Source organism: Vicugna pacos, unplaced genomic scaffold (assembly GCF_048564905.1).
Source record: "Vicugna pacos unplaced genomic scaffold, VicPac4 SAC-SAT, whole genome shotgun sequence".
Classification (NCBI taxonomy): Eukaryota; Metazoa; Chordata; class Mammalia; order Artiodactyla; family Camelidae; genus Vicugna; species Vicugna pacos.
In genome coordinates this window covers 34,361,711-34,374,703 of record NW_027328721.1, presented here as the reverse complement: position 1 = coordinate 34,374,703, position 12,993 = coordinate 34,361,711, and positions in this window count along the sequence as shown.

Below are 12,993 nucleotides of genomic sequence, written 5' to 3'. Positions count from 1 at the left end.
AGGGAAGGTATTTCTCGGACTTCCCCGAACAGGGAACACCTGTGACTGAAGTGAGCTTCGTGGAGTTGTCTCTCGAGCTCCCCCACGCACTGACAATGGTTCCGGAATCCTGAGCGTGGGGAGGTTCCACCAACGGTCGGCAGCGCGTGGGTTCTAACGGGATGCCTGAGCTCGTCTCCCCTGAGGGTTTTCCTAATGTCTCTGTGCCAGGGAATGCTAGGGGGTGTTTGCAGTAAATCCCAGTGACAGAGGCTGCCTCCCCAAAGTCAGGGAAAGTATTTCTCAGACTTCAGTGAACAGGGAACACCTGTGACTGAAGAGAGCTGCGTGGAGTTGTCTCTCGAGCTCCCCCACGCACTGACAATGGTTCCGGAATCCTGAGCGTGGGGAGGTTCCACCAACGGTCGGCAGCTCGTGGGTTCAAACGGGATACATGAGCTCGTCTCCCCTGAGTGTTTTCCTAATGTTCTGTGCCAGGGAATGCTGGGGGGGGGGTTTGCAGGAAATCCCAGTGACAGAGGTTGCCTCCCCAAGGTCAGGGAAGGTATTTCTCGGACTTCCCCGAACAGGGAACACCTGTTACTGAAGAGAGCTTCGTGGAGTTGTCTCTCGAGCTCCCCCACGCACTGACAAAGGTTCCGGAATCCTGAGCGTGGGGAGGTTCCACCAACGGTCGGCAGCGCGTGGGTTTTAACGGGATACCTGAGCTCGTCTCCCCTGAGGGTTTTCCGAATGTCTCTGTGCCAGGAAATGCTAGGGGGGGTTTGCAGGAAATCCCAGTTACAGAGGCTGTCTCCTCAAGGTCAGGGAAGGTTTTTCTCGGACTTCCCCGAACAGGGAACACCTGTGACTGAAGAGAGCTGCGGGGAGTTGTCTCTCGTGCTCCCCACGCACTGACAATGGTTCCGGAATTCTGAGCGTGGGGAGGTTCCACCAACGGTCGGCAGCACGTGGGTTCTAACGGGATGCCTGAGCTCGTCTCCCCTGAGGGTTTTCCTAATGTCTCTGTGCCAGGGAATGCTAGGGGGCGTTTGCAGGAAATCCCAGTGACAGAGGCTGCCTCCTCAAGGTCAGGGAAGGTTTTTCTCGGACTTCCCCGAACAGGGAACACCTGTGACTGAAGAGGGCTGCGTGGAGTTGTCTCTCGTGCTCCCCACGCACTGACAATGTTTCCGGAATCCTAAGCGTGGGGAGGTTCCACCAACGGTCGGCAGCGCTTGGGTTCTAACGGGATGCCTGAGCTCGTCTCCCCTGAGGGTTTTCCTAATCTCTCTGTGCCAGGGAATGCTAGGGGGGGTTTGCAGGAAATATCAGTGACAGAGGCTGCCTCCCCAAGGTCAGGGAAGGTATTTTTCGGACTTCCCCGAACAGGGAACACCTGTGACTGAAGAGAGCTTCGTGGAGTTGTCTCTCGAGCTCCCCCACGCACTGACAATGGTTCCGGAATCCTGAGCGTGGGGAGGTTCCACCAACGGTCGGCAGCGCGTGGGTTAACGGGATGCCTGAACTCGTCTCCCCTGAGGGTTTCCCTAATATCTCTGTGCCAGGGAATGCTAGGGGGGGTTTACAGGAAATCCCAGTGACAGAGGCTGCCTCCCCAAGGTCAGGGAAGGTATTTCTCGGACTTCCCCGAACAGAGAACACCTGTGACTGAAGAGAGCTGCGTGGAGTTGTCTCTCGAGCTCCCCCATGCACTGACAATTGTTCCGGAATCCTGAGCGTGGGGAGGTTCCACCAACGGTCGGCAGCGAGTGGGTTCTAACGGGATGCCTGAGCTCGTCTCCCCTGAGGGTTTTCCTAATGTCTCTGTGCCAGGGAATGCTAGGGGGGTTTTGCAGGAAATCCCAGTGACAGAGGCTGCCTCCCCAAGGTCAGGGAAAGTTTTTCTCGGACTTCCCCGAACAGGGAACACCTGTGACTGAAGAGAGCTGCGTGGAGTTGTCTCTCGTGCTCCCCCACGCACTGACAATGGTTCCGGAATCCTGAGCGTGGGGAGGTTCCACCAACGGTCGGCAGCGAGTGGGTTCTAACGGGATGCCTGAGCTCGTCTCCCCTGAGGGTTTTCCTAATGTCTCTGTGCCAGGGAATGCAAGGGGGGTTTTGCAGGATATCCCAGTAACAGAGGCTGCCTCCCCAAGGTCAGGGAAAGTTTTTCTCGGACTTCCCCGAACAGGGAACACCTGTGACTGAAGAGAGCTGCGTGGAGTTGTCTCTCGTGCTCCCCCACGCACTGAAAATGGTTCCGGAATCATGAGCGTGGGGAGGTTCCACCAACTGTCGGCAGTACGTGGGTTCTAACGGGATGCCTGAGCTCGTCTCCCCTGAGGGTTTCCCTAATGTCTCTGTGCCAGGGAATGCTAGGGGGGGTTTGCAGGAAATCCCAGTGACAGAGGCTGCGTCCCCAAGGTCAGGGAAGGTATTTCTCCGACTTCCCCGAACAGGGAACACCTGTGACTGAAGAGAGATGCGTGGAGTTGTCTCTCGAGCTCCCCCACGCACAGACAATGGTTCCGGAATCCTGAGCGTGGGGAGGTTCCACCAACGGTCGACAGCGAGTGGGTTCTAACGGGATGCCTGAGCTCGTCTCCCCTGAGGGTTTTCCTAATGTCTCTGTGCCAGGGAATGCTAGGGGTTTTTTGCAGGAATTCCCAGTGACAGAGGCTGCCTCCCCAAGGTCAGGGAAGGTATTTCTCGGACTTCCCCGAACAGGGAACACCTGTGACTGAAGAGAGCTACGTGGAGTTTTCTCTCGAGCTACCCCACGCACTGACAATTTTTCCGGAATCCTGAGCGTGGGGAGGTTCCACCAACGGTCGGCAGCGCGTGGGTTCTAACGGGATGCCTGAGCTCGTCTCCCCTGAGTGTTTTCCTAATGTCTCTGTGCCAGGGAATGCTAGGGGGGGTTTGCAGGAAATCCCAGTGACAGAGGCTGCCTCCCCAAGGTCAGGGAAGGTATTTCTCGGACTTCCCCGAACAGGGAACACCTGTGACTTAAGAGAGCTGCGTGGAGTTGTCTCTCGTGCTCGCCCACGCACTGACAATGGTTCCGGAATCCTGAGAGTGGGGAGGTTCCACCAACGGTCGGCAGCGCGTGGGTTCTAACGGGATGCCTGAGCTCGTCTCCCCTGAGGGTTTTCCTAATGTCTCTGTGCCAGGGAATGCTAGGGGGTTTTTGCAGGAAATCCCAGTGACAGAGGCTGCCTCCCCAAGGTCAGGGAACGTATTTCTCGGACTTCCCCGAACAGGGAACACCTGTTACTGAAGAGAGCTTCGTGGAGTTGTCTCTCGAGCTCCCCCACGCACTGACAAAGGTTCCGGAATCCTGAGCGTGGGGAGGTTCCACCAACGGTCGGCAGCGCGTGGGTTTTAACGGGATACATGAGCTCGTCTCCCCTGAGGGTTTTCCGAATGTCTCTATGCCAGGAAATGCTAGGGGGGGTTTGCAGGAAATCCCAGTTACAGAGGCTGTCTCCTCAAGGTCAGGGAAGGTTTTTCTCGGACTTCCCCGAACAGGGAACACCTGTGACTGAAGAGAGCTGCGGGGAGTTGTCTCTCGTGCTCCCCACGCACTGACAATGGTTCCGGAATTCTGAGCGTGGGGAGGTTCCACCAACGGTCGGCAGCACGTGGGTTCTAACGGGATGCCTGAGCTCGTCTCCCCTGAGGGTTTTCCTAATGTCTCTGTGCCAGGGAATGCTAGGGGGCGTTTGCAGGAAATCCCAGTGACAGAGGCTGCCTCCTCAAGGTCAGGGAAGGTTTTTCTCGGACTTCCCCGAACAGGGAACACCTGTGACTGAAGAGAGCTGCGTGGAGTTGTCTCTCGTGCTCCCCACGCACTGACAATGTTTCCGGAATCCTAAGCGTGGGGAGGTTCCACCAACGGTCGGCAGCGCTTGGGTTCTAACGGGATGCCTGAGCTCGTCTCCCCTGAGGGTTTTCCTAATCTCTCTGTGCCAGGGAATGCTAGGGGGGGTTTGCAGGAAATCCCAGTGACAGAGGCTGCCTCCCCAAGGTCAGGGAAAGTTTTTCTCCGACTTCCCCGAACAGGGAACACCTGTGACTGAAGAGAGCTGCGTGGAGTTGTCTCTCGAGCTCCCCCATGCACTGACAATTGTTCCGGAATCCTGAGCGTGGGGAGGTTCCACCAACGGTCGGCAGCGAGTGGGTTCTAACGGGATGCCTGCGCTCGTCTCCCCTGAGTGTTTTCCTAATGTCTCTCTGCCAGGGAATGCTAGGGAGGTTTTGCAGGAAATATCAGTGACAGAGGCTGCCTCCCCAAGGTCAGGGAAGGTATTTTTCGGACTTCCCCGAACAGGGAACACCTGTGACTGAAGAGAGCTTCGTGGAGTTGTCTCTCGAGCTCCCCCACGCACTGACAATGGTTCCGGAATCCTGAGCGTGGGGAGGTTCCACCAACGGTCGGCAGCGCGTGGGTTAACGGGATGCCTGAGCTCGTCTCCCCTGAGGGTTTCCCTAATATCTCTGTGCCAGGGAATGCTAGGGGGGGTTTACAGGAAATCCCAGTGACAGAGGCTGCCTCCCCAAGGTCAGGGAAGGTATTTCTCGGACTTCCCCGAACAGAGAACACCTGTGACTGAAGAGAGCTGCGTGGAGTTGTCTCTCGAGCTCCCCCATGCACTGACAATTCTTCCGGAATCCTGAGCGTGGGGAGGTTCCACCAACGGTCGGCAGCGTGTGGGTTCAATAGGGATGCCTGAGCTCCTCTCCCCGGAGGGTTTCCCTAATATCTCTGTGCCAGGGAATGCTAGGGGGGGTTTGCAGGAAATCCCAGTGACAGAGGCTGCCTCCCCAAGGTCAGGGAAGATATTTCTCGGACTTCCCCGAACAGGGAACACCTGTGACTGAAGAGAGCTGCGTGAAGTTGTCTCTCGAGCTCCCCCACGCACTGACAATTGTTCCGGAATCCTGAGCGTGGGGAGGTTCCACCAACGGTCGACAGCGAGTGGGTTCTAACGGGATGCCTGAGCTCGTCTCCCCTGAGGGTTTTCCTAATGTCTCTGTGCCAGGGAATGCTAGGGGGGGTTTGCAGGAAATCCCAGTGACAGAGGCTGCCTCCCCAAGGTCAGGGAAGGTATTTCTCGGACTTCCCCGAACAGGGAACACCTGTGACTTAAGAGAGCTGCGTGGAGTTGTCTCTCGTGCTCGCCCACGCATTGACAATGGTTCCGGAATCCTGAGAGTGGGGAGGTTCCACCAACGGTCGGCAGCGCGTGGGTTCTAACGGGATGCCTGAGCTCGTCTCCCCTGAGGGTTTTCCTAATGTCTCTGTGCCAGGGAATGCTAGGGGGTTTTTGCAGGAAATCCCAGTGACAGAGGCTGCCTCCCCTAGGTCAGGGAACGTATTTCTCGGACTTCCCCGAACAGGGAACACCTGTGACTGAAGAGAGCTGCGTGGAGTTGGCTCTCGAGCTCCCCCATGCACTGACAATTGTTCCGGAATCCTGAGCGTGGGGAGGTTCCACCAACGGTCGGCAGCGCGTGGGTTCTAACGGGATGCCTGAGCTCGTCTCCCCTGAGGGTTTTCCTAATGTCTCTGTGCCAGGGAATGCTAGGGGGGGTTTGCAGGAAATCCCAGTGACAGAGGCTGCCTCCCCAAGGTCAGGGAACGTATTTCTCGGACTTCCCCGAACAGGGAACACCTGTGACTGAAGAGAGCTGCGTGGAGTTGTCTCTCGTGCTCCCCCACGCACTGACAATGGTTCCGGAATCCTGAGCGTGGGGAGGTTCCACAAACGGTCGGCAGCGGGTGGGTTCTAACGGGATGCCTGAGCTCGTCTCCCCTGAGACTTTTCCTAATGTCTCTGTGCCAGGGAATGCTAGGGGGTTTTGCAGGAAATCCCAGTGACAGAGGCTGCCTCCCCAAGATCAGGGAAAGTTTTTCTCGGACTTCCCCGAACAGGGAACACCTGTGTCTTAAGAGAGCTGCGTGGAGTTTTCTCTCGAGCTACCCCACGCACTGACAATTTTTCCGGAATCCTGAGCGTGGGGAGGTTCCAACAACGGTCGGCAGCGCGTGGGTTCTATCGGGATGCCTGAGCTCGTATCCCCTGAGGGTTTTCCTAATGTCTCTGTGCCAGGGAATGCTAGTGGGGGTTTGCAGGAAATCCCAGTGACAGAGGCTGCCTCCCCAAGGTCAGGGAAGGTATTTCTCGGACTTCCCCGAACAGGGAACACCTGTGACTGAAGAGAGCAGCGTGGAGTTGTCTCTCGAGCTCCCCCACGCACTGACAATTTTTCCGGAATCCTGAGCGTGGGGAGGTTCCACCAACGGTCGGCAGCGCGTGGGTTCTAACGGGATGCCTGAGCTCGTCTCCCCTGAGGGTTTTCCTAATGTCTCTGTGCCAAGGAATGCTAGGGGTGGTTTGCAGGAAATCCCAGTGACAGAGGCTGCCTCCCCAAGTTCAGGGAAGGTTTTTCTCGGACTTCCCCGAACAGGGAACACCTGTGACTGAAGAGAGCTACGTGGAGTTGTCTCTCGTGCTCCCCCACGCACTGACAATGGTTCCGGAATCCTGAGCGTGGGGAGGTTCCACCAACGGTCGGCAGCGCGTGGGTTCTAACGGGATGCCTGAGCTCGTCTCCCCTGAGAGTTTCCCTAATATCTCTGTGCCAGGGAATGCTAGGGGGGGTTTGCAGGAAATCCCAGTGACAGAGGCTGCCTCCCCAAGGTCAGGGAAGGTATTTCTCGGACTTCCCCGAACAGGGAACACCTGTGACTGAAGAGAGCTGCGTGGAGTTGTCTCTCGTGCTCCCCCATGCACTGACAATTGTTCCGGAATCCTGAGCGTGGGGAGGTTCCACCAACGGTCGGCAGCTAGTGGGTTCTAACGGGATGCCTGAGCTCGTCTCCCCTGAGGGTTTTCCTAATGTCTCTGTGCCAGGGAATGCTAGGGGGGTTTTGCAGGAAATCCCAGTGACAGAGGCTGCCTCCCCAAGTTCAGGGAAGGTATTTTTCGGACTTCCCCGAACAGGGAACACCTGTGACTTAAGAGAGCTGCGTGGAGTTTTCTCTCGAGGTTCCCCACGCACTGACAATTTTTCCGGAATCCTGAGCGTGGGGAGGTTCCACCAACGGTCGGCAGCGCGTGGGTTCGAACGGGATGCCTGAGCTCGTCTCCCCTGAGGGTTTTCCTAATGTCTCTGTGCCAGGGAATGCTAGGGGGGGTTTGCAGGAAATCCCAGTGACAGAGGCTGCCTCCCCAAGGTCAGGAAAGGTATTTCTCGGACTTCCCCAACAGGGAACCCCTGTGACTGAAGAGAGCTGCGTGGACTTGTCTCTCGAGCTCCCCCCGCACTGACAATGGTTCCGGAATCCTGAGCGTGGGGAGGTTCCACCAACGGTCGGCAGCGCGTGGGTTCTAACGGGATGCTTGAGCTCGTCTCCCCTGAGGGTTTTCCTAATGTCTCTGTGCCAGGGAATGCTAGGGGGGGTTTGCAGGAAATCCCAGTGACAGAGGCTGCCTCCCCAAGGTCAGGGAAGGTATTTCTCGGACTTCCCCGAACAGGGAACACCTGTGACTGAAGAGAGCTGCGTGGAGTTGTCTCTCGAGCTCCCCCACGCACTGACAATTGTTCCGGAATCCTGAGCGTGGGGAGGTTCCACCAACGGTCGGCAGCGAGTGGGTCTATCGGGATGCCTGAGCTCGTCTCCCTTGAGGGTTTTTCTAATGTCTCTGTGCCAGGGAATGCTAGGGGGGTTTGCAGGAAATCCCAGTGACCGAGGCTGCCTCCCCAAGGACAGAGAAGGTATTTCTCGGACTTCCCCGGACAGGGAACACCTGTGACTGAAGAGAGCTGCGTGGAGTTGTCTGTCGAGCTCCCGCTCGCACTGACAATGGTTCCGGAATCCTGAGCGTGGGGAGGTTCCACCAACGGTCGGCAGCGTGTGGGTTCTAACGGGATGCCTGATCTCGTCTCCCCTCAGGTTTTTTCTAATGTCTCTGTGCCAGGGAATGCTAGGGGGCGTTTGCAGGAAATCCCAGTGACAGAGGCTGCCTCCCCAAGGTCAGGGAATGTATTTCTCGGACTTCCCCGAACAGGGAACACCTGTGACTGAAGAGAGCTGCGTGGAGTTGTCTCTCGAGGTCCCCCACGCACTGACAATGGTTCCGGAATCCTGAGCGTGGGGAGGTTCCACCAACGGTCGGCAGCGCGTGGGTTCTAACGGGATGCCTGAGCTCGTCTCCCCTGAGTGTTTTCCTAATGTCTCTGTGCCAGGGAATGCTAGGGGGGGTTTACAGGAAATCCCAGTGACAGAGGCTGCCTCCCCAAGTTCAGGGAAGGTATTTCTCGGACTTCCCCGAACAGGGAACTCCTGTGACTGAAGAGAGCTGCGTGGACTTGTCTCTCGAGCTCCCCCACGCACTGACAATGGTTCTGGAATCCTGAGCGTGGGGAGGTTCCACCAACGGTCGGCAGCGCGTGTGTTCTAACGGGGTGCCTGAGCTCGTCTCCCCTGAGGGTTTTCCAAATGTCTCTGTGCCAGGGAATGCTAGGGGGCGTTTGCAGGAAATCCCAGTGACAGAGGCTGCCTTCCCAAGGTCAGGGAATGTATTTCTCGGACTTCCCCGAACAGGGAACACCTGTGACTGAAGAGAGCTGCGTGGAGTTGTCTCTCGAGCTCCCCCACGCACTGACAATGGTTCTGGAATCCTGAGCGTGGGGAGGTTCCACCAACGGTCTGCAGCGCGTGGGTTCTAACGGGATGCCTGAGCTCCTCTCCCCTGAGGGTTTTCCTAATGTCTCTGTGCCAGGGAATGCTAGGGTGGGTTTGCAGGAAATCCCAGTGACAGAGGCTGCCTCCCCAAGGTCAGGGAAGGTATTTCTCGGACTTCCCCGAACAGGGAACACCTGTGACTGAAGAGAGCTGCGTGGAGTTGTCTCTCGAGCTCCCCCACGCCCTGACAATGGTTCCGGAATCCTGAGCGTGGGGAGGTTCCACCAACGGTCGGCAGCGCGTGGGTTCTTACGGGATGCCTGAGCTCGTCTCCCCTGAGGGTTTTCCTAATGTCTCTGTGCCAGGGAATGCTAGGGGGGGTTTGCAGGAAATCCCAGTGACAGAGGCTGCCTCCCCAAGGTCAGGGAAGGTTTTTCTCGGACTTCCCCGAACAGGGAACACCTGTGACTGAAGAGAGCTGCGTGGAGTTGTCTCTCGAGCTCCCCCACGCACTGACAATGTTTCCGGAATCCTGAGCATGGGGAGGTTCCACCAACGGTCGGCAGCGCGTGGGTTCTAACGGGATGCCTGAGCTCGCCTCCCCTGAGGGTTTTCCTAATGTCTCTGTGCCATGGAATGCTAGGGGGGGTTTGCAGGAAATCCCAGTGACAGAGGCTGCCTCCCAAAGGTCAGGGAAGGTATTTCTCGGACTTCCCCGAACAGGGAACACCTGTGACTGAAGAGAACTGCGTGGAGTTGTCTCTCGAGCTCCCCCACGCACTGACAATGGTTCCGGAATCCTGAGCGTGGGGAGGTTCCACCAACGGTCGGCAGCGCGTGGGTTCTAACGGGATGCCTGAGCTCGTCTCCCCTGAGGGTTTTCCTAATGTCTCTGTGCCAGGGAATTCTAGAGGTGTTTGCAGGAAATCCCAGTGAAAGAGGCTGACTCCCCAAGGTAAGGGAAGGTGTTTCTCGGACTTCCCCGAACAGGGAACACCTGAGACTGAAGAGAGCTGCGTGGAGTTGTCTCTCGAGATCCCCCACGCACTGACAATGATTCCGGAATCCTGAGCATGGGGAGGTTCCACCAACGGTCGGCAGCGCGTGGGTTCTTACGGTATGCCTGAGCTCGCCTCCTCTGAGTGTTTTCCTAATGTCTCTGTGCCAGGGAATGCTAGGGGGGGTTTGCAGGAAATCCCAGTGACAGAGGCTGCCTCCCCAAATTCAGGGAAGGTATTTCTCGGACTTCCCCGAACAGGGAACACCTGTGACTGAAGAGAGCTGCGTGGAGTTGTCTCTCGAGCTCCCCCACGCACTGACAATGGTTCCGGAATCCTGAGCGTGGGGAGGTTCCACCAACGGTCGGCAGCGCGTGGGTTCGAACGGGATACCTGAGCTCGTCCCCCTGAGGGTTTTCCTAATGTCTCTGTGCCAGGGAATGCTAGGGGGGTTTGCAGGAAATCCCAGTGACAGAGGCTGCCTCCCCAAGGTCAGGGAAGGTATTTCTCGGACTTTCCCGAACAGCGAACACCTGTGACTGAAGAGAGCTTCGTGGAGTTGTCTCTCGAGTTCCTCACGCACTGACAATGGTTCCGGAATCCTGAGCGTTGGGAGGTTCCACCAACGGTCGGCAGCGCGTGGGTTCTTACGAGATGCCTGAGCTCGTCTCCCCTGAGGTTTTTCCTAATGTCTCTGTGCCAGGGAATGCTAGGGGGGTTTGCAGGAAATCCCAGTGACAGAGGCTGCCTCCCCAAGGTCAGGGAACGTATTTCTCGGACTTCCCCGAACAGGGAACACCTCTGAATGAAGAGAGCTGCGTGGAGTTGTCTCTCGAGCTCCCCAACGCACTGACAATGGTTCCGGAATCCTGAGCGTGGGTAGTTTCCACCAGCGGTCGGCAGCACGTGGGTTCTAACGGGATGCCTGAGCTCGTCTCCCCTGAGGGTTTCCATAATGTCTCTGGGCCAGGGAATGCTAGGGGGGGTTTGCAGGAAATCCCAGTGACAGAGGCTGCCTCCCCAAAGTCAGGGAAGGTATTTCTCGGACTTCCCCGAACAGGGAACACCTGTGACTGAAGAGAGGTGCGTGGAGTTGTCTCTCGATCTCCCCCACGCACTGACAATGGTTCCGGAATCCTGAGCGTGGGGAGGTTCCATCAACGGTCGGCAGGGCGTGGGTTCTAACGGGATGCCTGAGCTCGTCTCCCCTGAGGGTTTTCCTAATGTCTCTGTGCCAGGGAATGCTAGGGGGGGTTTGCAGGATATCCCAGTTTCAGAGGCTGCCTCCTCAAGGTCAGGGAAGGTTTTTCTCGGACTTCCCCGAATAGGGAACACCTGTGACTGAAGAGAGCTGCGTGGAGTTGTCTCTCGTGCTCCCCCACGCACTGAAAATGGTTCCGGAATCCTGAGCGTGGGGAGGTTCCACCAATGGTCGGCAGCGCGTGGGTTCTAACGGGATGCCTGAGCTCGTCTCCCCTGAGGGTTTTCCTAATGTCTCTGTGCCAGGGATTGCTAGGGGGGGTTTGCAGGATATCCCAGTGACAGAGGCTGCATCCCCAAGGTCAGGGAAGGTATTTCTCGAACTTCCCCGAACAGGGAACTCTTGTGACTGAAGAGAGCTGCGTGGAGTTGTCCCTCGAGCTACCCCACGGACTCACAATGGTTCCGGAATCCTGAGCGTGGGGGGGTTCCACCAACAGTCGGCAGCGCGTGGGTTCTAACGGGATGCCTGAGCTCGTCTCCCCTGAGGGTTATCCTAATATCTCTGTGCCAGGGAATGCTTGGGGGGGTTTGCAGGAAATCCCAGTGTCAGAGGCTGCCTCCCCAAGGTCAGGGAAGATATTTCTCGGACTTCCCCGAACAGGGAACATCTGTGACTGAAGAGAGCTGCGTGAACTTGTCTCTCGAACTCCCCCACGCACTGACAATGGTTCCAGAATCCTGAGCGTGGGGAGGTTCCACCAAAGGTCGGCAGCGCTTGGGTTCAAACGTGATGCCTGAGCTCGTCTCCCCGAGGGTTTTCCTAATGTCTCTGTGCCAGGGAATGCTAGGGGGGGTTTTCAGGAAATCCCAGTGACAGAGGCTGCCTCCCCAAGGTCAGGGAAGGTATTTCTCGGACTTCCCCGAACAGGGAACACCTGTGACTGAAGAGAGCTGCGTGGACTTGTCTCTCGAGCTCCCCCACGCACTGACAATGTTTCCGGAATCCTGAGCGTGGGGAGTTTCCACCAACGGTCGGCAGCGCGTGGGTTATAACGGGATGCCTGAGCTCGTCTCCCCTGAGGGTTTTCCTAATTTCTCTGTGCCAGGGAATGCTAGGAGTGTTTTGCAGGAAATCCCAGTGAAAGAGGCTGCCTCCCCAAGGTCAGGGAAGGTATTTCTCGGACTTCCGCGAACAGGGAACACCTGTGACTGAAGAGAGCTGCGTGGAGTTGTCTCTCGAGCTCCCCCACGCACTGACAATATTTCAGGAATCCTGAGCGTGGGGAGGTTCCACCAACGGTCGGCAGCGCGTGGGTTCAAACGGGATGCCTGAGCTCGTCTCCCCTGAGGGTTTCCCTAATATCTCTGTGCCAGGGAATGCTAGGGGGGGTTTGCAGGAAATCCCAGTGACAGAGGCTGCCTCCCCAAGGTCAGCGAAGGTATTTCTCGGACTTCCCCGAACAGGGAACACCAGTGACTGAAGAGAGCTGCGTGGAGTTGTCTCTCGAGCTCCCCCATGCACTGACAATTGTTCCGGAATCCTGAGCGTGGGGAGGTTCCACCAACGGTCGGCAGCGAGTGGGTTCTAACGGGATGCCTGCGCTCGTCTCCCCTGAGGGTTTTCCTAATGTCTCTGTGCCAGGGAATGCTAGGGGGGTTTTGCAGGAAATCCCAGTGACAGAGGCTGCCTCCCCAAGGTCAGGGAAGGTATTTCTCGGACTTCCCCGAACAGGGAACACCTGTGACTGAAGTGAGCTTCGTGGAGTTGTCTCTCGAGCTCCCCCACGCACTGACAATGGTTCCGGAATCCTGAGCGTGGGGAGGTTCCACCAACGGTCGGCAGCGCGTGGGTTCTAACGGGATGCCTGAGCTCGTCTCCCCTGAGGGTTTTCCTAATGTCTCTGTGCCAGGGAATGCTAGGGGGTGTTTGCAGTAAATCCCAGTGACAGAGGCTGCCTCCCCAAAGTCAGGGAAAGTATTTCTCAGACTTCAGTGAACAGGGAACACCTGTGACTGAAGAGAGCTGCGTGGAGTTGTCTCTCGAGCTCCCCCACGCACTGACAATGGTTCCGGAATCCTGAGCGTGGGGAGGTTCCACCAACGGTCGGCAGCTCG